Raw genomic sequence first — 26,430 nt, 5'->3', positions numbered from 1 at the left:
GTGCTTTTGATGGTGATTTCACTATTTAAAATGGTCCCGCGCGTAGTGTTGAGGTGCTGTCTGGTGTTCTCAAGCACAAGGAGATTGTGATGCATTTTACGGAGAAAATATTTGTGTTAGACAAGTTTTGTTTAGACATGAGTAATAGTGCTGATAGCCACAGGTTCAATGTACATAATTAACAATGTATATTAACTAAGGTGTCTTTAAACAGAAACAGACATAAAACAATGTTAAGTATTATTTGTAGTGGAAATATTGTGACCACAGAGTCACAGGAAATGTATTTCTCCTAGGAGCAATGGTTCACTATTCAGTAATTCAGTATTTATGATGACTTTATAACATAACTAACGAGAATGGATTGCATATATATCAGAGTCTAGTCAAGAAGTCTGAAACCATACTAGGAGGTTCAAATAATTGACTATTGGGAAATGACTAAATTGGTGTTGGAGGGCTGAAAAACCAAGGAAACCAGAGAGAAAATAGGAAACAGCTATTGCCCTTGGGAGAACAAAGAGGGAGAGTTTGGGTTTATAGAACGCTTAAGTATGGAGCAGGGTCCTGGTTGGAGCTGGATCTTGATTGTCAGAGGAGAGAGTACTGCTGGAGTGAGGGGATACAGAGATGTCATTTCTGGGAGTGTAAAGGAGCTGACATTGGAACAGCTGTTGCTGATGGAGTGAACCATTGTTGGGTTGAGCTATATGAATAGCAAGGAGATAGGAAGAAGCAAATTCCATGTACTCTCTTGCCTTCCAGTGTCTTTGGAAGAAACCAACAGTAAGCCAGCTGGCAAAGGAGAGTAGTTTACTGATTCCAATTCCAGTATCACAAAGCAAAGCACAGGAGCAGTAGATTTGGAGCCAAGAGACAGTATAATATCCAGCACAATATGAGCTCTTAATATACACTAAAGATAGCACTACGGATTCTCATACATGTCCATAAAAAGACATGCATAGCAGAGTAGCAGAGTGATTAAAAGCACAGACTCTGGAATGAGACAACTTAGATTTGAATTTTGGCTCTACTACTCTTTGTCTGATCTTGGGCAAATTATTTAATTTCTCTGTGCTACCACATGAAGGAAAGATACTCAACGAAGTTCCAGGAACACCTACAATGAACTATTATATGAGCAAGAAATAAACTTACTTTATTAAGCGCTGAAATTTTGGGTGTATTTGTTACAATAAACAACACTATCCTAAATATGACTACAAGAGTGTTTGTTGCAGTGCTTTTTCATAGTAGGGGAGCTGGTGTCTATCACTGTGAAAATAGATAGGTTAAATATAGTGGATGCACAACATGCAGATTTATATAGCATTTAGAAGGGAAAAACATGTACATGAATGAATTGTAAAGTCATGGTGCTGAGTGAAACAATGAAACAGAATGAGATATAGAGCACTAATACCATTTACGTGAATCAAAAATATATGGACATAAATCAATACACATTTTTCCAATACAAATACAAACACAAAGATACACTTTAGGTGTATTAGAATAGATGCCTCTTGAGGGTGTGGGGGAAAGAGAGCGGATGTAAGCTGTGAAAAGAATCAAGTAACAAGAGAGTGGCCTTGTACAATCCAACAGTGATAATTGTCATAAGCTGAGGGGAACGTGATTTACGCAATCTTCTTTTACCTCAGAGTAAAAGGAAGAAAGGTCAAGACCAACTCTGCAATAATAACAACAGAGAAAATAAATTGGAATGAATGTAATGAGAAATGTGGAGCACAAATAGGAAGAAAACTCTAAACTCTACTGAAGGAGACAAAAGGCGACTTGAGTAAATGGAAAGACAGTCCTGTTCTTGCTCTTGTGCAGTTTAATTTTTCCAAATTGTTCCATCGGTTTAGTGCAATCATAAAGTTTAATTGGATTTTATGGGAGCTGGATAAACTTATTCTGTAGTTCATGGGAAAAATAAATACGTGCGAATAGCTGATAACATTGTAAAAAAGGATAGGAATAATGAGTGACCAGTTCTAACAGATATTCGAATGGGGAGGTATTAAAGGAGCTTTTATAAAACTATAGTATTTGAAACAGTTTAGTATTGGCTTATGAATTAACAGAGGAGAATCCCCCTGCATAGACCTCTGTAGATATGAGAAATGAGCATGGCTATATATATGGATACATATGGTCTCCATCTCCATCTACCTTTCCCCCTTGATTATCTTGGTTCTGTTACAATACTAATCACCATTGTTCTCTGTTTTGGATCTAGTCAGGGGACTTTGATGTGTGACAAATGATAACCCTGGAAGAAGTAAAAGTCCCTTATCCTTAGAGCACATGAGACAGACAGAACTTACTACATAAAAACAGTATACTAAATTAATAGTTCTGTTAGGTGAGTATACAGTTAAATGACTCATGCAGATGCTGTGAATCCAATTTTTTATTAAATTGTATGTGTCCTGAAAAGTAAAAAATGGAAAATAAATTGTAGTGGTAGTACAGATGATATAATTTTATATAAAATAGATGATCAGTAATGTGCATTTCCTTTTTGTGTTTATAGAATCCTCGCTTGAGCACTGGCAAACTGCAATATAATATGTACTTGGAAATTTTCACAAAACTTGCTATTAAAAGATTTTTCTAATTGATAAAAATAGACTTCATGTACTAGATAAAGGCTGACCATAGTGGAAGCAGCTGATTTATGCCATAGGACCAGGAATAGCCTTGGGATTTGGTGGTTTGTGGCATAAAACTTGGAAAAAGTACTAGGTACTTCTAAAAATGGGAATATGGGAAGAAGGAAGCTGAAAACTGGAGTGTTGGCCGAAATTTTATACAAGAAGAGTCTCATAAACCCTTCCCAAACATCTAGGCCTCTCAATAGAATATGGGGAAGCCCTGATTTGTAGTGTTTGCCAATTTTTATGGTGTAAACTCTCTTAACCATGGCCAGATGGCGCTGAATACAAAATTGGGATTAGATGCTTATAGTCAGCTCTTTCACCTGTACTTCATGTCAATCCACACTAGTGAGGTGCTGCGTGCCACAGGTTATCACCAGAAATGGGCTCTTATTTCCATCTGTCCTGTGAGTGACCCAGCTTAAGAGTTCCATCCTAAGGACCTGCTCGCTAGGCCCACTCCTGGTATAAACGATGCTGGCTTGTATTCTCCCCAAACACAAGAGCCTAAGACAGGGACTTGTGTCTAGGTAGTTTATTTGGGATTGGGCAGAATGAGGAAAAGAGGAAAGGATAACGTAGGATAAGCCTGTGTTATCAGAGTCACTGCTGATCTCAGCTGGGGCTGGAGGCTATCCAGAACCTTCTGAGGATTCTGTGGAATGCCCTTTGAAATTCTCTACCTAGGAGTCAACTGGAAGGAGTAATTGTCTACCAGTTCTTCTTCCCCACTGATTGTGGGATAATCCTGGGCACTCAGTCCCCTGAACTTCTATGGATATGCACATACGATTGGGCTCCCTGTGTTATCTCTGGCATTGGAGATGCCCAGGACATTCGATGGAAGATGTGAGGTGTGACACTGACAATGGTGTGCGAGTCAGGCACTATCTTCTACAGGTGTGACTGGAATCAGAGACGAGGCTGAGCAGGTGAGCAGGGCACCAGAAGTACCTGATACAGATGATACGTGGTTTATAATGTTTTCAAAGGTGGGTTAAAATGCATTTATTCACAATGAAGCTATTATTTCAGATCATGGGTCTTGTGGAATTAAATTGCTTATCAGAGAACTGAAAGAATTTTGGGGGCAAATGTAGTTGTTTCTCTCTTCTTCTGTCTCTTCCTGAAGTAAAACTCTGGGTTATAGAGCATTTCTGTGTCATAAGAAACCCATAGAAAGGAATTTAATCAAGTTCATAAACATTGAAAATACATGAGCAAATGTGTTCATTCAATTATTATTTATCATTAAAATGTGAAAATATAAACTAAATTTATAAAACCACGAAGGCATTTAAGAAGTTTTTATAGTTGTTTTATAAAGGATAAAGGATGATATAAAACAACTTTGATAAGATTTAGGCAATTTCTTTGTTTCTTTTAGATAGCATTTCTAGAAGTTGTAGTGCTTCTGCTTAGTTGTAGGTCTCTGCTGTGATTTCTTCCTATTTAGTAAAGGAGTAAAGACAAAATAGTATAGTCTCAAAGCTGCCTTTCTATGTGTCTTTATCGTTGGCAATTTCTTTTGGCATATCATCCTTACGTTATTTCCCCTCTTTGAGATTGGTAGCTATGAATTATTTGTGTGTTTGATTGCCTTTAGGTATCTGTAAAAATTCAAGGATAGCAAGGTTGGATAGCAAAAACTATACGACATTGATTCACGCTTTGCCTCATCTTTAGAAAAAGAGGAACAAAGACTAGAGCTGGCCTAGCCTGACTAGAAGAGAATCCTCTAATAACCCCTTTTATCTATTACTCACCTTCCTTGTCAGTGTTTTTCTCTGAACATTTCCCAAACTAGTGAGTAGTTTGAGATTCTGTGAAATTCTGCTAGATGTAAGCCCCAGGATTGAATTTTTAAAACTTGGTTCTTAGTGTTTGTACTGGTTTCTGAGGAGAAATATCAATTTTGTGTAGCATGAGGAAACCGTTGAGATTGTTAATAGAAGTTTTAACTTATTTAAATTCTCAGTTAGCAATCAGAAAGGGTCTGTGAGTCATGGTCTAGTTTTTAAGCTTCTGAGATTTTCCTTATTTTTGAATCAGTGGTATAAATTAGGTCCTTTTAGAAGTACCTTAAAATCTCTAATATCTAGTTGCTGTTGCACAATGTCTGAGACATAAATTCCCGGTTTGCACATGTAAGTGTTACTATACCTATATTTGATAATATGAATTCTAATAATAAAACATTAATCTCTTAGGTTTATGTTATTGAAAACAGTAGCACACCCAAACAAAGACCAGTCATAGCCAGGTGTCATATAGTGAAGGTTCTGCTTATTCGGCTGATTAGCTGCAGTCAGTGAGATACTCACTCCTAAGATTATATGCAAAGGGTCCTTATAACTCAGGACATGATAAGGATCTGCATGGATTACTTGAGAAGAACTAAACCTACGTTATGTGAAAAATGCATACCCCCTTATTTCTCACCTGTGTAGATACCAATGTTTATTGTGTACAGCCCCGGTCAGACCCAGTTCCCAAGCATATACACCTTGGAGATGGAATCTGGAATTTTAATCTCTTATCTGGTGTGCTCAGGTGAAGCCTGGGCACTTTTTTGTCCATTGAATCACAGCCTTCCTTCTAACTCTCTACCGTGTTTGTTCAATCTAGCTGACTGGGTTTTTGCCCAGTGCCCTTGGCTAGGACTCTAACTCCCTATCTAATGCTGACCAGTTTCCAGATAAACCACCTGAAATAGGGTGTCACCACCACCTAACATAAAGTGACACTGCTGGCAGTGCCCCACTCACTAGATTGTTGGTTCTTGGACATTGTCACTTGTCCTAATTAAATGCAAGTTCGCTATGTCCTCCTAACCCCCGAGCCACTTCGATCGGGCTGCTGTCCATATCTCCTTAGGGTTGAGCTATCATTTGGTCAGCTCCTCTAGCCTTATTCTTGCTTGGCTTCTTATTGTTGCTTAGTCCTTTCTCTTTCTTGTACGTGCTCACTGCTAAAATTGAGGTAGAGTCTGCCTACAATGCGATATGAGTTATATACTATTTACTGAGTAGTTAACATGGTTAAAAAGAGTTGCCACTTGAAGACTTAACCATATGTTGTTCAAATGTCTGAGCCTCGACACGTAAAATAAGGTCACATATTCTTTTAAATATGTAGATTCCAATAGTTCAAGTCTCCATGCCAGAAATCAGCTTAAAAGTGTTTTGTGCCTGTTTCTGAGTCGTCCCCAGAGCTCTCTCCGTTGTGCTTGAAGAGGCCATCATGTTTTACGTTTTGGACGCCTTGTCTTGCTGCCGTCCTGCTGCTTGTACTCTTGTTCTCCAGGCCGATATTCCATTCAACGCAGCAAAAGACGCCCTTTCTTTAATTTTCCACAGCATAGCATTTTAACCACAGTTTACAGAAAGAGGCAGGATAAAGAAAAGACAACACATATAATATTGCAACGGTAACTGCGGCTATGCTCAGTACCCCTTGTGCTCAGTACCCCTTCCTTCCTTTTTTCTTCCCTTCCTTCTTTCCTTCCTTCCTTCCTTCCTTCTTTCCTTTCTTCCTTCCTTTCTCTCTCCCCCCTTCCCCATTTCCCCATTTCCTCCTTTTTGGCTTCAGCCTTGGAGCTCTTGTAAACATGCAATATTTTACAAGTCCCCCCCTCCCCTTGCTCTGAGGGCAGATAGTTTTGGTAGTCACAGTAGTTGTGGGGCACATTTGACATTTAATAAAAGAAGCTTAGAGGTTTTGCAATGTGTGTCACTCTCCTCTAAAATAAATTGTCCCACATCTTATGCAGTTTTCAAACATCCCACTGGACATTCATGTAGACCCTGCTTATAATTTTCTAAGCCTAGAATTTAACTCTGATTTTACTTATAAATACTAAGTTTTTGTTTTTTTTTTGGGCACCGTTTTAATGTACACTGAATTTTCCAGGAATGTGTACACTTGGGTATTATCAAAGGATGATTTTTTTTGTTTTGTTCTATATTATATCAAGAGTCGTTCATCATTTCAGAAACATCCCATTACTATTGCAGCGCTGCTTGTGGTACTTGGATTCCCAAAACAATACATCCATATCAATCTATCTTTGTAGCTGTCACATTCAAAATAATTCTTTGCATAAGGGGAAAAGTGACTCTTTTATTATCTGTTCCAGTGTAAGTATGCCTGAGCATTTGTGTAATGAAATGCAAATATGTAATTTATGTAAATGCATATAATTATATGTAAATGACAGTTGTATATATAATATATTTTTAAAGATTCAGTATAGATAATGCATAGTTAGTAATTCTGAATTCCATTTAGGATGTCAAAAAAGGACATTAGAAAATATTTATTTTATAAAGTAGGTGTAAGTTCTGATGGGTTTGAGAACCATGTAAATTCATGCAGGGAAAAGAAATGGTTCTCTTTAAGAAGCAATAAAAATCTGCAGAGACATACCTCACTGAATTTCTCTGTGAAACAACAACAGTCATTTCCTGCATCACATTTTAGGTGAGACTTGCTTTTCACATTTGCACAACTAGAAAATCCTCTCTCTATATTTTTTAAAACAAAGAGACAACTGTCTCAAAGGTAAATTTAACTTGGTACTCTGAGGAGGCCAAAATTGATTCTACTTTTTAAATGATATCAATACTACCACAGTTGAGTGCCTCTAGTCTAAGATGCCACATTGCTCATTGTGATATAGGTGATGTTGGATCTGCAGGCAGTTTCTGGGTGTGGGCTGGGATCGTGTCTCGTGAAGCCGAAGAATGGAAACATGGACCAGGGAGAGGCAAAAAGTTTAAAAAAGAGGATAGTTTATTAGAGGCAGGAGAAGAAGTTGCAGCTCCCGAGCGGGAGGGTGTCCCAAATGGGGGGTGCCCCCTGACTGAGGCAAAAGCTCCTACTTTTATACCTTCCCTTGCCTGTTTGGGGAAGGGGAGCTCTTTGGAGAAGGGAACTGTTTGAAGAAGGGAACTGGCGCCTTCTAATGAAATTCGTCTACCAGGTTTGTTCTGCTTGCCCATCCTGGAGGAATTAGCAAAGTCGCCCACTCTTTATCTATCAGATCTGCTCCATTTGTCAGGCCAAAATGAATTTTATGATTAAGGCCTGTTACATTATGTCCTGGAGCAGAAGGAGTGATTTTAAAACCTGAAGTTTTAGGATCTGACCATCTTTGTTTATTTCACTAGGGACCTCCCTGTCTACCTAGGGACATGCTAACTCTCCTGCATCAATTGTTTATACGAGTTTGTGAACTCATCCTAGAAAAAGTGCTACATACCTCATTGCTGCATATCACTATGGTCACCTTCAAAGTACTCCCCTTGGGAAGCTATGCACCGATGCCAGCGCCTAGTCTACCCTTCAAAGCAATTTTGGAACTTTTACTGGAATGGCCGTCAGAGTTGTCATTGTATTACCCTTGATGTCCTGAATGTCATCAAAATGCCTTCTTTTCAATATTTCCTTTATCTTTGGGTAAAGAAAGAAGTCATTGAGGGCAAGATCAGGTGAGTAGGGAGGGTGTTCCAATATAGTTATTTGTTTACTAGCTAAAAACTCCCTCACAGATAGTGCCATGTGAGCTAGTGCATTGTCATGATGCAAGAGCCATGAATTGTTGGCGAAAAGTTCAGGTAATTTTTGCCTAACTTTTTCACGCAGCCTTTTCAGCACTTCCAAATAGTAAACTTGGTTAACTGTTTGTCCAGTTGGTACAAATTCATAATGAATAATCCCTCTGATATCAAAAAAGGTTAGCAACATCGTTTTGATTCTTGATTTGGACTAATGGAAATTTTTTGGTTGTGGAAAATTGGCTGACTTCCATTGTGTACTTTGACGTTTTGATTCAGGGTCGTATTGGTACACCATGTTTCATCACCAGTGATAACACAACCCAAAACATCGTCTTTCCTGTCCGAAAGGTCTTAGCAAACTTCGACTTTCCTTTCCTTTTCTTCATCGGTGAGCTCCTTCGGGACCATTTTTGCACATACCATTCTCATGCCAAGATTTTCAGTTAAAATTTTCCTAACTGTTTCTCTATTGGTGTTTTTTTTGGTCTGCTATGCTTCTCATAGTCAGCCGATGATTTTGACGCACAATTTCAAATTTCTGCAATGTTTTCATGACTTCTGCTCGTTATTGGCTGCCCTGACCTCTCTTCATCAGTGATGTGTTCTCTCCCTTCAGAAAAATGTTGAATCCATTTGTATACTGCCGTTTTCTTCATGGCATTATCCCCATAAACTTGGACTAACACGGCCCAGATTTCACTTCCACTTTTTCCAAGTTTAACAAGAAATTTAATGTTATTGCTCAAATTCAAGGTCAGACATTCACGCGACAGCACACAAAAACAATAATGAACACCACTCAGCAAGACACCGCCACACATCGACTCCAACACAGCTGTGATACACTGATATACCAAGGTTATGAAGTCTTACTGAGCTGTTTGTACAGTGCTGCCAATGTAAAGCACGTGGTGGCAAGTTTGCGAACGTAATTGTCATACCTTGTATCATATACTACTGATTTTGAGGTTAGAATCACAAAGATAAGACAACTTCTTTAACATTTTAAAAGCTGTATCAAGTAAAAATTAAGTTAATTCTTTAGAAGTAATATAATACATCTCTTGTTTAAACAATTTGAAGTAAAGAGGCAGGTTCAATGACAGTAAATGTCGATTTCATTCTAGGTGTTCTGTATCTCTGAAAATGATTGTGATTTTCAAAGCTTCAAGAGCAAGTTGTTTTTAGAAACATCAATACAAGATGCTCTGGTTTAATATATTCAAAGGACTGATGGGGTGGTAATTAATAAAAGAAATGTCACCTGAAGGTCTGTGTTGGGAATTTTCATTAACAAGTTGAAAAAGAAGTAACAAAGTAATCAATGAACTAAAGCAGACATGATTGACTGTAATTACTGTGCTTGTTAACGTTATTGACTAACAGCAAGATGGGCTGTCAAAGTTGAGGCATGACTCTATGAGGAAATGAAATGAGAAAAATTAATGAGAAAAACACTCATTTCAGCCCTTCTGTTATCACCAAGACAGTAAAGTTAATGTGTTATTTTCAATAGTCCTGAAATGGTTAAATTGAGTTTTTTTAATTTTAACATTATACACACCCTGACTAGCATTTAAATACTGCATTTGAGTTTACACAAAGTGAAATAAAGGAGGAGGGAGGCATTAGGTGGTAAATATAATATATAATGACAACAAACAAGACATAACTGTAGTTTGTACCAGGGTAGTAGCTGTAAAGATGGAGAGGCAATGCAGTTGAAGGCAATTTGAGAAATTAATAAAACACCATTCTTTTATGATGCTGACATTTTTCCTTTCTGCATCAAGGCAAATACAACTCCCTCTATGAAAATTTCCTGGGTTTCCCCCTCCTTTTAGAGCTCTTTTCCCTCCTTTGAAATCCCATACTATTGAGCTTCACCTTCTATTATAGTTAATTTGCATATGCCATTGCTGTTATGGACACTGCCACTGCCCCCTAGCTTTCATTGCAATGGTGAAGGCAGAATAAGTAAACAAATAAATAAACATGCAAGGCTGTGATAAGTGGGTGGGGTGAGTGAGATAAGGAAATCAGGTAATACCTCTCTGAGAGGTGAAGGATTATATCAAGGATGAGAGGGAGTCAGATGTGTAAATAGCTGGGAGATAATGATTTCAATGCAACAAGCGTAAGGGGATACACTTGAGTATTTTATAACAGAAAGTATAATTGAAGTTAATGAACTACGGGGCAGAATGTTGTGAGTCAAGGCGGAAGAGGTGGACAGAAGCCAGATCACGCAGGGCCTTGTAAATTTGGTGAAGAATTTGGATTTTCTGCTATGAGTAATAAGAAGCCAGTATGATTTTAAGCACAGAATAACACGAGCAAAGCTCTGTTCTGAAAGTTTATTTAGATGCTGTGTAGAGAATGGATTGCAAATGCCTCAGAATAGTTGGGGTGGGGGAGATAGAGACAAGCGGATGTATTAAAGATAACTTCTGGAAGTAGGATTGATGGAATTCTTGAAGATTGTGAGGGAAAAGAATGAATGAAGGATGACTCTTAGGTTTTCGCTTAAGCCATTAGGCAATGGTACCAATAACTAGAATACGAATGACAGAGAGAAATAGGTTTGAGAGGCAAAAGCAAGAGCTCTTTTTTGGGGTATGTTAAGGTTAAAATGTGTATTAGCTATCCAAGTGGAGAGGGCAGTTGGATGTATGCCTCTGGGGCTTTTGAGAGAGATCTGGGCTGGGGATACAAATTTGGGAACCATTAACATATGGGTGTGTGACTGGTTTATTCGGTGAACTAGTTGGCTTTCTCCAGTCCCTGCATTGTACCTTTGTTCTGTTGCATCTCCCTTTTTCATTCCTTAATGACACATTGGGTAGGCTCCATAATTTTCCTGCCATTTTCGGTGCATTAAAGGCTGCTTAGTCCATTTTAAAACTTCCATCTTATTCCAATTTAAATCTCATCTCTTGCCCTTCCTCCAGCACTTAATAGATGTCCTCCCGAGCGACTTGGAAATGGGAAGAGTTAAGATCGACCTTTTCACCACTTCTGCTTTGGTATCTTGAGAGGAGAGAATTAGTTGGCCTTGCTCTCTGATTTTTTTCAAGTCCCCTAACTTTTCCTCTAGTGTTGGAGCTCGGAGAGGGAATAGGAGAGAAAGAACGTATAGCTCTTTTCTTAATTGCTTCTTTGTGAGCTGAATGAAGCGTCGGTCCTTAAGTATTGGAAATTCCTTAGTGTGCAATGTACATAGATGGTTTGACTTTCTTTCGTTTTGAACCTTTGTTGCCAATTCTGAGCAACAAAGTCCCACTCAGCATCCTATTACAGATCTCACTTACAGGCATATGATTGGATGAGATATCCCCTGAGGTGACAGTACGGATTTGGCCACATGGAGCTTGTTAGTAGACTTAAAACTGGCCCTTATGGTAGTGAAAGATACAGAGTTCCATGAAGTGGGCTGTGGAGTGAAGGAGAGGTGAAAAAGTAGGGATGGTAAGCAACTCATTTGGAAGTCTTGTGACGAAGGCAGCAGAGGACTGGGGGGAGCCTCGGGAGGGAGGTGTAGGGTGAAGCTAATGTTTTCCTTTGCTTGATATTTTAAAGTCAGAAGTCCTGTGGCATATTTTTGTGGTGATCCTTAGAGAAGGGGTAATAATGCACTACATGAGGTAATAACGAAGGAGGAGAGTCCTTGAGAAGGAGGGAGAAGAAGGGATCCAGAGCAGAAGAGGAGAGATGAGCCTTTAGTAGGAGCAAGCATAGGAGAGAAGGCAGAGATGATGAGGCTCAGTGCTGCTGGTTTTGCATGATGAGCAGACATGGGCCTTCTCCCCACATGGCTTCTGTTTTTCTCAATAAAACAGTAGAGTTGGTTGGTAGCTAATGACAGAGTAGGTAGGAAGGGAGAGTGGGAAACATCTTTTGTTACAGTACATAAGACCTTTGAGACAGGAGCAGAGTTATTTAGTTTCCCCCAAATCAGTAAAGTGCCAGAACTATTTATCACATATTTTTGGAATAAAATAATTTCAATTATCACAACCAGAAATGATCCTTACCCTTAAATCTTACCTTAAATAATTATAGCTGTTCAGAAAATTATGTGTTTTTCTTAAGCCCCAACCTGGAATTGCCAATATTTTGAGGTATCATGTATAGAATAAAATGGACTTATAGTTCACACCAAAGCTATGTTCATTCTTCAAGGTATTTTAAAGAAAAGAAGAAACTGTATTCCATTATGATTAAAGAACTGATTGTACCCTGCAGGGCTTATATTCCAAGAGGGGCTGCTCATAGAGATAGAATCCTTTCTTTGTGGAGGCCTCCCTTCTGTGCCTCTGGTCTGCTAGCTGGCTCCTAACACAGGGTTCTGTATCAAGGGGCTTCTCAGTGCATGTGGCTGACTGACTTTGTCTGGGGCCAGCCCTGACACCTAGAGCCAAAGACACACTTTTGATTACCTTAGGAGGATTGCTACAACGGCCCTGATTTATTCTCTCTCTTTTCTCTTGTTTTCAGCTCTTCTATCCCTAACCTTTGTTTGCTTGCAAGAGGAATGTCAGCCAACAATTCAAAGTCTGAAAAGTATAAAGAAAGTAAACAAGTAAATAGGGAAGGAGAATAAATACTGAACAAGACTGGGCAAGATGACAAAAAGGAATTAAAATCTGGAAGGGGGCCAGGGTGCAAAATGCAGTGGCTGTGTAGTTTACAGGAACTATTTAGTGTTCAGCATGCTTCAGTGATCACCCAGAGAATGCCAGATTTTTCCGGTTTTGTTTGCTACCCTATAGTTAGCTATGGAAGCTTGACATAGGTGATCTGTGTTTCCTGTCAGCCAACCGATATAAATACAGAAGGCTGGGGCCTTTGCTCTTCAAATCCGACGTGATTTGAATTGCTAGGAGGAGGACCCCTTGTGGCTATAGTGGGAAATACTGCAGCTAAAACCTATCTCGGAGGCTGCAGACATTTTAATGAAGGAATTAGAAAAACAACTCCATACAGCTTTTTAAAATTACATTTCAAATATTTACAATATTTGGTTCTTTTGATAATACCAGTACCATAACTGCATCTGTATTGCATCTCTAAGGAGTTCAGTGTAATTCGAAGCACTTCAGATTTTATGCACTTAATTCACATACCCCCAGAACAGGGGTTTTCAGCTGTATTTTGCAGATGGAAAGGAGAGGTACAGAGCAGGTAGGTAACTTATTTGTGATTTTACAGTGGAGGCAGGCTCGCTCATAATAGAATTTGTCTATCTTGGCCCAATTCAACATCTGGGATTGGAAAACATTCATTATTAAAGCTCTAAAACAAAAACTTCTATTTTGCAAGTGTCAAGTGAACTCTTTATTCAAGGAAAGATGGATTGAGAGACATAAAACTTACTCTTTGTTTTCACTGTGAAAAGAAGCTATTCCTAAAGGGGAAAAGCTGCTTTAAAAATATCTGAGAGGACAGTATGTTAGCAGCTAAGAATCTTTAGATAAATGTAATGCCAATTAGGCATATTTCAAAGGAAGCTACATAAAAATAGTTATTTTGCTGGTTTCCATAGAAATCATATAAAATGAAACCCCTTTCATAGTTGATTCTCTCTGACAGTCCCTAGACCCTGCCTTTCCTCTCGGCTTCCTAATATTTGTTCTAAGAGTGCCTGTGGAGCTAATAAATAAATGCCTTCTTTTTATTTTGAATTCAGCCTTTTAAGAACAGGAATGCCAAAACTCAAATGAGTGGGTTTATTTTAGGGGCAGTTACCACCTATTGTTTGAAAAGCTACTGGAAGAGAGTCGCAAAAGTGCTAATGTCTAAAGAAATGCAGTACAAGTTCAAGTGGGGTGTTAAGGAATTGAGCAATGATAAAGCATAAGGCAGGGACATGCCAGACTGCTCCAGTGAATGTTAAGATTTTCAGGGAAAGGATATTGAAATAAAAGGCAGAGGAAATATGAAAACAAATAGCAATAGAACAAAGAAATTTTGTTGGAGAAGGCTGTTGTTTAGTAACTTTAATAATGGTTTCACCTGTGGAATTTTGGGTAAATTTTCACTTTACGTACTTTACTGATAATTTTATGTGGTTCTACATAAATTCTGGAAGCAGAGAGTGTAATAATTGGTGCAAGGGTATAAGACAGGTGAGATTTAAAAGGAAAAACACATCAGATGTGACACATGATCCTATGACACTGAAGACACTGAATTTTACCTAAGTGATCTTTTGGTGGTGGATTTCCTGGACTCCTATCATCTCTGCTGTATCATTTTTCACTTTCAATAATTCCAGTCTTCAGTTTTAATTAGATGTAAAGGGTCTTTATTTTGGAAAGGTACCAGAGAAATGCAAATCTAACTTACTCAAAGCTTCCTGACAGCTATGTTTGTAGATCTCTAGGCAAAGTATGTGTCTGGCCTTTTTCAATGAAGTATTTTCAGTAACAAGTTGTCAGTGAGGTCAGTGACTGAGCGTTTCAGGATTAGATACCACCCACCCCGGTTTGTAACCTCCCCTTTCTTTCTTATCCTGGGTGACTGACACTCAGCTAAAGTGACTGCCCCACTGTCACTGCCTCTTAATTTGTTGCTCTGTAACTCTGTGACTCACCAAGAAGTCTTCTTCTTCCTTTTTCCCCCTCAAAAGCTCTTTTTGGATAATTTCTTCCAAGAGCCGAATTTTAAGCACATTTACTTTATAGGAAGCAACAGAAAGGTAAGAGTCAAGTTTGTAAAGAGAAGAGCTGGACTTCAGTGCATTCTTGTTTCTGCGTGGAATTGCTCTGCCTGAGTTATGTTTTGTAGGTTTAAAGTGTGGGCTTTCTTTCTGAATGAAAGACCACCTCATTATTGTATAAAATGGGAATGTTCTCAGTGGTTATGATGAGAAATGTAGGCTTTCACGCTAATTTTAAAGTTATAAATAACTTTGAAACTAGTGCCAGGGGAAGCCAGTAGCCAATGTCGTGCTTTGCATTCAGAGTTTCTGGCTATAAAAAGCCGATTGCGATATGAGCTGGAAAAGATAAGATACGGCCTGGATGCTTCTGTATTGGCATGGAGCTGGGGCCAAAGGAAGCCAGGATAGAAAATGTTTGAAGGGATTTCTCTTTCAACCAAAAGCTTGTTCACTGTAAATGAAAGCTTTTCCAGATGATAGTGGCAAAGCATTAATGTTTGAATTTAATGGTTATCTTATATATTTGTTTTTTAATAGTCAGAAATATCAGGAGGTTAAGGAATCTCTCAGAACTGTTTTACCACCATTTATAGTCAAATGAAACTCACACTATATGGGATGAATATGGGATAATAATAATGTAAAGAGAAGGTCACTGTCTCACGGGGTCTGAGTGACTGGGGGCAGTTGCTCTCAGTTGTATTGAGGACAGAATGGAAGGAATGAGTTCAAATGGAAACAAGAAGAAATTTGGGGTAGGCATCAGGAAGTTCATGGACTGTAGAGGTTTGGGGTCACTGATATACACCACTAGGAAAGACTGTTTTAACATCTCTGAAGATACGTGAGACTCAATGATTTGCTTAAAACACAGAAGTGGGAAAAATAGGATTTCAAATTAGCGTTGCTTCTGGGTTACTGTAAGCTTATTTAGATAAACTGAAAGGTCAACGTATTGAAAATAACTGTGATTTGGAGATATGGATTATCAACAGTAAGATTTGAATGGCATATTTTGATGTGCTTTTAAAATTTTATTACCTACTATAAAAAATTAACTCAGTAGTAGCATAGGACAAATTTGTTAAATGGATAAACCCCAAATACAGACAGTATAGACATATCTATTTCCATTTGTTACCTCGTATACATAGTCTGTATTCCTTCTTATTTGAGTAAAATATTGGAATTTTTATAGTAAAACATTTTTGTGTCATCATAAAAGTAACATGAGCTCATTGTATAAATTTTGAAAGCACAGAAAAAAATTTTCTGTAATCTCATTGATGTAGTTCCTTCTAGTCTTTTTTCTCTGCATGGCTTTTTAAAATGAATTGCAATAATACTGTAGATAAAATTTGGAAATGTGCTTTTTCATTTAACCTTATACCAAAACATTTTCCATATAATACATATTCTACATAAATGTTATTTTTAATTGCTGTGTAACATGTGTAACATTCTTCCAAGTAAATGGATATAATTTCATTAATCATTATTGAACATCTAAGTGCTATGGTAAATGTGTGTGTGTGTGTGTGTGTGTGTGTGTGTGTGTGTGTGTATGTATTTATTTATTTATTTTAAAGATCATTTCTTTAAGTTCTGTTCTTAAGTGTGGACTTGGGTTAGAGAGCATTAGAGTTGAAGACAAAGCCTGTGATTTTTAAGATTTTTTTATACTGTTTTTCTTTTACGGCAAATTTTACAATTTTACAGGAATTGTAAAATTCCAGTCTACCAAATGGAATATTTACTGAGTGTCTCTGATATGCAAAACATTGTTATCAGGCACAGACACATAGATAGCAACATACTAAGTGTTTGGAAGGACAGAATCCCCACTATTTACAAAATTTCATCTTATCAACTTTCACAGATAGTAAGGCTACATGTCAAAGTTGAAAATGCTTCAGCTCTGCCTGAGACCAACAGATAGTATTATTGGCTATATTACTTTGGACTTTAGAACAACAGAATTTATAAATAAGTTTTGTTACAGCACCGTCTATACCTAGTTCTGAATTATATGAATTTTATGGTTCAACTGTGACAAAGAAATAGCAAAACTAGGAAGGATCAATACTTTAGTTATAATAAAACTTAGGGGGAAGTTAGAAGTATTTGGAGAAAATCTGTAGGTAGCACAGTGGAAAGGAAGGATAAAGGGCACACACAAGAGCATGACTAGAGTGGGAGTCAGGAAAGATAGGAACTTTTGATTTTGTTATTGTTGAATTTGGGAGCTATGGTTGTAGAAATAGACTATATTGAAGGAAGAAAGCCAAGGAGTTCACGATCAATAAAACTATTTGATTTTTGGAGGTGGTGGTTGGTCCACAGAAATCAAAACGGAGAAAGTGGAGATTTTAGTATTATTTGGTGGAGGTGAGTTGAGGTATAGAGTTGTGAATTCTTAAAGAACATATTCTGTCTGTGTTAATTTTTTTTTTAAATAGTGGAGTTTTATTTTTCAGTGATATTTAGAGGACAACCATAGCTATGGAAAGATGGCAGTTCTTTTTTCTATTCACTATGAACTTCTGTTTGCATGTTTCTGTTTTTTTTTTTTTTTTGGAGTAGAAGGGATTAATATTTAAGGAGAGAAGTTGGCAGCGCAGTCTTGCCTGAAGAGAAACTATGTGATTCGTAATGAAGACTTAAAAATAGTGTTTATTTATGGATCATTGGCTCATGGGAATGTTTGTCTAGAGACTCAAAAATCATGATTTTCTGATTTTTTTTTTTTTTGGATACCGGACTTTGAATGACATGGTACTGTGGGGGTGGAACTGCTGAGTTTAGCCAAGTTGCAAATCTAATGGAAAGTGACAGATAATTGAGACTACAGAATTTTTGAATGTGAACAGGACTGTTAGCCATTGCACCTGATTTTCACATGCTTAATTACTCTTTTTAACTACATTCTTGCTGCCTGGGACACAGCCAGTAATCTACTACCAATTTAATCACTAACTTCCAGGGTCTGAGAAGTGACTTTGAATTCCTATGTGCAAAATTATAAATTTAGGTCATATTTATTTGACACCCCCACCTCTTTTTCCTGCCTTTCATAATCTTTATCAGCATGCTTGTGATACTTCAGGTCCCTCCATCAATGGGGAAATAGATTTGATGGAGAAGGCAATGTTTAGCACAAAGAAAGACCCTCAAGTAGTGGAGCTTGAGCACTTTAGGCCTCAATTTATATTAGCACTGTTCAAAATATTATCAGCAGTTCTCAGTCTGTTACTGGTCTGTGAAAGGAGGTAAGAGACTTTGCCCTAAGACTTTGTAGCAAGACTTTCTATGAATGAAACAGTCATTGGTTTTTATTTTGGTGCAAGCTCTTCATCTCATTGCAGACATGTACTTTGGGTAGCATTACTTAAATTACACTGTATGGCATCAATCTCCTCTATTCTATAGGCACTATGAGGGAGAGAACTGGGATGGAGGTGTACAATTAAGGAGATAACAAATGAATTACCAGGTCTCAGTTGATGAGGCTTTTGGAGGTTGTATAAATGCAAAATGGCCCTGGGTTAGCTCACTGAGAACCCACAGAATGACTGAGAGGCAGGATAGATGAAAGGAATCCATTTGGTCTACTCTAGAACTGGCTTTGAAATTATCACTCATTCTAGATGACTTTTGTACCAGACATTATTCTTAGTGCCGGGGATAGATACTGGTGAACCAAATAAAGCCCCTGACCTCCGCGTGTTTCCTTTCTAATGTGTATGTGTTTGGGTAGGGATGAAGGCAGAGTAAGAAATGACACTGACTTCTCTGTGATTCTCTAGAAGAGGTATGAGAATCTGTCTTAGTCTAGGGCTGGAGTTCACAGGGCATGTTCTTATGGGAATTTGCAGGATTAACTTGCTTTTCTTTTTGTGAGTCTCACCAGTTTTGGTATGGGATAACAGGAGGAATCCTAGTTTTAAGAATCAAATAATCTGTGATAGGCACTGCTGGTTGCCTCTGCAATGTCTGTACATTCTACTCTTCTTGTTAAGTTATAGAACCCTGACTTAGGTCAAGGATAAAACTGCATAATGTGGCCCCCCTCTTGAGCCTTGCCTTTGCTTAGGGCCTGCTCCAAACCCTTTGGAGTGTACTTTCTGTTCTAATAATGGCTTTGAACCACTGCTTTCTGCTCGGGCCCACTTTTACCTCTTTGAAGTATACTTTTTCTTCTAATAAACTGCTTTTTCACTAAGAAAAAAAAAAGGCATAATATTATACATATTGATCTCCATCTTTGTTCCCCTTCTCCCCATATAGGACAGTTGCATTTAGTTAATACAGATACATAACAATTCGTGTAGACCTCCCTCATCCTTTTCCATGTCGTAGTGTTTTGCTACATGGATGAAGCATAATTTATTTAGCTTATCCTGTATTGATGGATGTCTTTCTGTTTGTTTTTTCATGTTGCTATGCTCTAATGAATATTCTTGTTCATGTACCTGCTATACTTTGATGAGTGTGTCTTGAGGATAAACTCATGGACATAGAATTGCTGGGTCAAAAGGAATGTTCATTTTAAAATTTGATAAGTGTTGCCTTTAATTGGAAATATCAATCAAAGGATTAAAGAGTACACATAGTTTAAAATTTGAGAGCTATTGTCATATATCTCTTCAAGAAGTTTATATCAGTTTGCATTCCGACTAACAGTGTATGCTGAGGGCTTTTGTCTCCAACTCTTAGCAGCACTGATGATACTCTTATCAAAATTTTTCACTTTTGAAAGTCAGATAGGTGAAGCTATCTTATTCTTTAGGTTTGCATTTAATTAATTATTAATGAGGTTGAGCAAGTTCTAAATATTTATTAGCCCATTGTATTTCTTGCCTTTTTGTATCCTTTGTCCATATTTTTGGTTTATCTCCCCATACTAAATTAAGAAAATTAGTTTTTTGTATGTTTAATGTGTTACAAGTATTCCCCCCCACCAATTTGTTGTTTATTTTTGACTTTTATGTTTTATTTAAAAAATACTTTTGTAGTCATATTTGTGAACCTTTACCTTTATAGAGTCTGGGCTTTGTGTTTGCTTAGAAAGGACTTCTTACTTCAATTATTATACATAAATGTATTATATGTAAGTTCATTTATACTTTCTCTCAGAATTTTAAAATCTTTGCTTCATCTGGAATTGACTTTGAGCAAAGGAGTGAGGCTGGAGATCAGCTTTGTTTTAATTTTTCCTGTAAACATTTATTTAGGTGATCCAGTATGATTTATTTAAGAATCACTCTTTTCCTATTAATTTGAAGTGCTATCTTTATCATAAGCTAGATTTACATTAGAGTCTGTTTCTCAATTCTCTCTCTTGTTCTAGTAATTCTCAGATTCCTACTTTTAAAATAACTTTATGTCATAACATATTTTAATGCCTGGAAGGATTAATTCTTCTCCTTATTCTTTTCTTCACCTTTAGGATTTTCCTAGATATAATCACATAATGTTTATTTCTAGATGAATTTTAGTATAACATTTTATCTGGTGGTTGAGATGCAGGTGATATTCAGATGGGATTTTGGGATCTGTAGGCTGGCTTTTTCATATTTGCTTTATTTTTTATTTTAACAAAGGGTGCCTAAGCCAGGGTTCTTGATTGCAACCACAAGTCTGCAGAAAAAGTTTCATAAATGACATTAGAGAGCTCATAGATTTTCCAGTAGAGCCAGAGAAACAGCCAAAGACAATGCACCTGGGAAAGATGTCTGCCTGTACCTGAGAGATAGTCCTGTAGATGTACGAGCTTCTACCATTCTAGGCTCTTGGGCTGGAAACTGAAAGCCCCCCCACAGCTTTCCCAAAAGGATATGATGCTTGTGACCTTTCAAATCCCGCTCAAGCTGTGTTTGGTTGGTGAAATATGGAGGAGGAAAGGTGCGTCAGGGATGGAAGGGGTACTAGCAAAACTATAGCATCTGCCACAAAGGGTATACTATGAAAATTAATCTGCCCCCTGCCCTGATCCTAACCTCTCAGTTCCCTGGTCCTCTTCCCAGGAGGCAACTGCCACCAGTTTCTGGTGTAAATTAAAGAATGAAAAGTTAATGAATCATTCTGTATCAGTGCATATAAATTTACGTCACTTTTCATTATAGCTGCCACTTGGTTGAATTTAACCAATTTATTGCCCCATGCAATAGAATATTTTAATGTTGTTTCTATCTGTTGCTGGTATTCCCCAGTAAGGTCATACAAATTGCTAAATATGAAATGCTTTTGTATTCCTTCTCCCCGTTACAGTGGCCTTCCTCCGCTTGACCTCTGCCTAGAACCCCCGAGACCTTCCCTAGATGTAGAAACTAAAGGGTGCACTCCTGGCAAACAGCAGCTTTCCGAGACCCAGCTCCAGGCTAAGCTCTGATTGGTTGGGGCCTGAGCCCTGCTGGTTGCTAACTGGGCAATACTTGTAATATCTGCCCTACGGCTAGGCAAATGACATCCAAGTGGATCCTGTATATTTCCTAAAGCTTTTCCTGACCCTCAGGTCAGTTAAAGCCACACCAATGAAAGAATATATGACAATTAATTAACTAGTCCCTAATAGATGCACCTGTATGTTGTTTCTAGCTTTTCGTTACAAAGACATGCATCTTTGTACACATGTTCACATTTCTAAAAGTGGCATAACTTTGCCTAAAAACTTGTGCAAATAAAGTTTTCTGGGTATTGCTAGAGTGCCTTCCAAAGAGATTTTACCAATATACACTCAGATCAACAGTGTATGTATGAGACAGCTCACATTTCTTTATCTTGTCAAGGAAGATTTAAAAAAATCTTTTAGTGAAACCAATTTACCCTCTTTAGTGATGATGTTAAAAAAAAAAAGAGAAGAAAATTAAATTAGTTTAGTATGAGTGGCCCTTAGTGAAACTGTACCAAGATATCATGAGATTACTGCTCTCTTTTCTGATTAATTATATTTTGATACTGTTTTAAAATTTGCTGGGGATCAACATGAAATTTACTGGTTTTAATTTTCAGAAGCTGCCTTTCTGATATATGGGACAATGTTTGTCAGTTCCAATGCCGTAATTACTCAAAGATGCAAACAATAATTCTGTGATAATATATTCAAGTTTTTCACTGCTCTGTAATATCGTGGTTCTCAACCCAGGGTACTTTTGCTCCCCAAGGGCCATTTGATAATGTCTGGAGACTGTTTTGGTTGTCACAACTGGGTGGCTAGGCTGGTGCTACTGGCATTTAGAGGGCAGCGGCCAGGGATGCTGCTAAACATCCTACAACACACAGGACAGCCCCCCACAACAAAGCATTATCCAGCCCAAAATATCAATAGTGCTAAGAATGAGAAAGCCTGGAAGTGGACGTTGATCTAAACAGTTAAACAGTCCCTCACTACCTTTTCTCCTGCCTTGTTTACCAGTTTCATCTCAAGACTGTGGCCACGGCCTTTCCATTTTAAAACCATTCTCCTTTGCAGACAAGATGAAAGCAAACTGAAAATATTATCATTTTCTTTCCTCTCTGTTACTTGTCAACATCATGAAATCTACCTGGGAGTGGAGGAAGGAGGTTGTACCTTTCTTGTCCTTTCTTCCTCAAATACAATCTAAAGGTTTTTGTGCTGTTTTGAATGTTTTTCACAAGCCTTTGCTCATCCTGGATTTAGTCCACTCTTCAGTAGTTCAACCAATACTATCCCTTGCCTTTTGTTCTACTTTGTGTGTCCTTTAGAGATCACAGCTCTTTCGAAAGCTCCTGGTACACGACATTGAGTTATATTTGCATACGTTCTCTCCCATTTTTTTTCTCATTTGTGATTGGAGTCCTGAATTTTATTTTTTGACCTGTCTTTCATTTTAGAATCTTTGGCTCTGGGACATTCTCAAATTTTCTGTGAACTGCTTAGCAATCTAAGATACTTGTCTTACTTTACTTTGTGTTTTCTTTTTGGCTGTAATGAACTCTAAGGTGATATGTTCAATTTTTCCCAAGGTTCCTGTCACTTTCACTTCACTAACATATTATTCTTTGTTGGTAAGAATTAAGCCCAGGGTAGCTGTTCCGTTCTTTGATTCTTTATTGTCTGAATGACGAAATTGCTGATAGAGAGGCAGAAGATAAAAAAGAGGCATGATCCCTCCAATTTGGGTTTTAATTACTTTATTGTCTTTTTGGTTTTGCTGAATTCCTTTGATTTTTAAGTCTTTGCCAGGTCTCTTTTTATTTTGAGCTCTCACGCCAGTCAACTTTCTTTTCATTTTATTTAGTCTTTCCATCAGTTCTTTTCTAGAATTCAGTGTTTGGGTATTTCACTGAGAACACAGAGTGGACATATTCTAAATTTTCTTTTGTTTGGAGGATAATTTCCCCTTGAATCTTTAAGACATTGTTTCCCTCTTTTATGTTATGCAATTTTGTTTTTCTATTTACTTATCTTTTTAAAGGCAAGAGATTTATTTAGTCCTGTTGTTTGTCACAGGTCAGATATGTATATTCCCTTTGAACTTCATCACTGTCGACTTTGGAACTACAGAATTTCCCTCTCAAATTTAAGGAGGAGGGCAAGTATCTCGCTCAATTTCTGGACTACAGGTGCCACATATCTATGGGGCAACTATACTCCTATTCTGATTATTTGGTCCTCTACTTGGAGGTGAACTTAATCCTAGATAATTTGCAGCAATTCAGATTCACTTTTCTAAAAGAGATGCATAAAGCCAAATCTCTAGAATACCTTTTGCCAGTGATTTTCTTGTGTCTGCCCCTACTGTTGAGGCTCTCGTATCCCAGGACACAATATATCATTCTTCCCTTGTACCCTTTTGTCCTGCGTTCGTTTCTGGGAACTAAAATCTGAGTGTAGTTAGAAATTATATTGCTGGGAGGTGGCCAGGAAACATCTCTGGCTACCTGAAAAGCAGCTCCTGAACATAAGGAAGAGAGAGCAGGTTTGTTGGTTGGCTCTGTCAGCTCCAAGAGTCTGATCCGATGTTAGAATTCATGGATGTAAGGGTGGGCTCTGTGGCTACTTTAAATTTAGGTATAAGGGAGTTCTAGCTCTCCCCTCTCCCCAATTTATCCCATTCATGAAGTAGATAAGTAGAGTGGCCAGATTTAGCAAATGAAAATGTAAGAGACTGTTAGGTTTGAATGTAGGTAAACGACCAATAATTTTTTTTAGTGTAGGTATGTCCCAAATATTGCATAGGACATACTTGTGCCAGAAAATTATTCATTGTTTGTATGAAATTCTCAGTTAACGGGGCACTCTGTATTTTACCTGGCAACCCTAAGGTAAGAGAAAATTTCCCCCAGTGTTTGCAAATCATTGATGAAGTCTTTCTCCTTTTGTGTCTCAGATACTGGTGTAACAGGGTCTTTTTCTGATTTGATAAGGGTTGCCCTTCCTAGTCTTGTTTCATCTGCAGGGCTGAGCATCCCTTGGAGGACTGGAGTACATTTGAAGAGTCTGAGAGTCTCCAGAGAGGAAACGAATGAAGACCTGGGCTCGGTTGTTTTACCGTGTATTTATTATTAGAAAGATTTTTGTGCATTGAACTGGTCCCAATTAAGAAAGAAAGGACCTAGTAAGAAAGAACATCAAAGACCCATAACGTAAGCACACCCTGTTGTGGCCTGTGTTACTCAATGGCAGAGGCAGTTTGGGTAGGAGAGGACCTCCTGACTTAGGGACTGTGCTTGGGAAAAATGCAAGAGCTGTAGGCGGGGGTGCCATGCCACACCTCTGAGGGAGCAGGCTGCTTCTCTCCTGACGAATCACTGTGGTCACTCTTTGGATCTATAGCAGCAAGAGTGCAGCAGGCGAAAAAGGTCACTCGGGGCTGCAGGCATCTGTTTTCATCAGTAAACTGCCAGGAGCTGAGCACCAGCAGCCTTCAACAGTGCCCCTTGTTTGCTAATCGAGTTCTCTGGTTTTCTCTCTCTGACGCATGCGGATCAAGAGGCCCTGGGGTTCAGGAACAATGTGAGGGACAGGAGAGATACTGGACTCCCTGCCAGTCTGGCAATTTGGGAAATGGTTTTAATCTGAAAAATTAATAGATGGGACCTCAGTTTTACTCAAAACTATCGAAGTAGATCCTCCTATTACCACATATACACATATATTTTACAAACATGTTATCATAACATGTTTTATTGTTGAGTTCTGTAAAAGTTTCTTTTTTCTTTTTACGGGATGTCATGACCTGAGAGGACTATATATTTTCCTGTGGTCTTGTGTTTGGCAGTCTTGAATATATAGCTTAGATTAATAAAGATCTGTTTATGAAAGAATATCAAGTTTTGTGATTATTTATGATTCCTGCCTCTTTTTCTTCTTTGTCAGCCTGTACCCATTCATATTTTTTAAAGATCCAGCTCTAAAATTCACCTGTAATAAGTACTCATCCGTGGGTAATTATTTTTAACTTTGATTCCTTGTTTAGCTTTGGTGCCTTGTTCCTTGTATCACATAATCTTACATTTGTACGTATGCTAGTGTAAAATATATTGGTTGTCAATCCTCATGATCCCATTCTCCTGGGAGAAATGTAGGAGAACGTATTTATGATCTAAAGGTAGGAAGTAATTTCTTAAATAAACCCTCAAAAACATAAACCATAAAGTAAAAGACTGAAATATTTAATTGTATTAATATAAAAACTTTCTTTGTGAAAAAAGATACCATAAAAGAAGATAAATGAAAGCCACTAATTGAGAGGACATAAATGCAAATCATCCATGTAAAGTGGGTTGCATTATTGTTCCCCATTCTTCACCCTTTCTGTGTCCATGCCCTTTGCTATGTGCCTTGCAGTTCTTCACAGTGGAGGCAGAGTACATGTCCCAGCTCCTTTAGGGTTAGACTCGGCCATGTGACTTGCTTTCCCCATTGGGATGTGGGCAGAAGAGGCAGAGTGCCAGTTTGGAGCTTATACCTTAAGAGGCACTGTATGTTTCTACCTGCTCTTCTTGTATTCCTGCCATTGCCATGGGAAGGATATACTCCTGGTAGGCTACTTCTTCAAGGAGGATGAGAAACATGTGGATCAGATCTGGATTCCAAAACTCCAGCTTGGAGTAAGCCCAGTCAGCTGGCATCCTAGATTACCCAACTGCCAGCCAACCTGAAAACGCACCAGCGAGAATAAATGTTGTTTTATGCCACTAAGTTTTAGGGTAGTTTGTTATATAGCATTATTGTGGAACTAACCGACTCATAGACCATTCCACAAAAATGATTTAGTATAAGATTTTATAAAGAACTAAAAATTAATAAGGAAAAGAACAATACAATAAGGAAATGGGTCAGTGATAAGTGAAAAGGTAATTCACAGAAGAGAAAAATTGGAATGATAAATAAGTGAAAAAATGTTTAGCTTGCTTCACTAGTTATCAGATAAATATAGATTAAAACAATGATGGGATAACTTATCATACCTATTAAATTGGTAAAAACTATCTGGCAATAACCTAGTATCGGTAAGGATATGGAGAAAACAGAACTTTCATATGCAAATGGAATGTTTAAGAACAA

The 26,430-nt window shown here is 37.9% G+C and overlaps 1 protein-coding gene and 1 pseudogene across 1 annotated transcript in view; one reads left to right on the top strand and one right to left on the bottom strand.

Moving 5' to 3' along the window:
- LOC117035862 (GTP-binding nuclear protein Ran-like) overlaps window positions 1-25,994 on the bottom strand; it is a 39,121-nt pseudogene extending 13,127 nt beyond the window's left edge.
- The window catches only part of CTNNA3 (catenin alpha 3), a 1,431,866-nt gene continuing 1,420,255 nt past the window's right edge, over window positions 14,820-26,430 (top strand). Inside the window, exon 1 of the mRNA XM_033130597.1 lies at window positions 14,820-14,933. The gene's annotated coding sequence lies outside the window, so the exon portion shown is untranslated. The remainder of the gene's footprint in view (window positions 14,934-26,430) is intronic.

Source organism: Rhinolophus ferrumequinum, chromosome 16, assembly GCF_004115265.2.
Source record: "Rhinolophus ferrumequinum isolate MPI-CBG mRhiFer1 chromosome 16, mRhiFer1_v1.p, whole genome shotgun sequence".
Classification (NCBI taxonomy): Eukaryota; Metazoa; Chordata; class Mammalia; order Chiroptera; family Rhinolophidae; genus Rhinolophus; species Rhinolophus ferrumequinum.
This window is presented reverse-complemented; position numbering and strand designations above follow the sequence as displayed.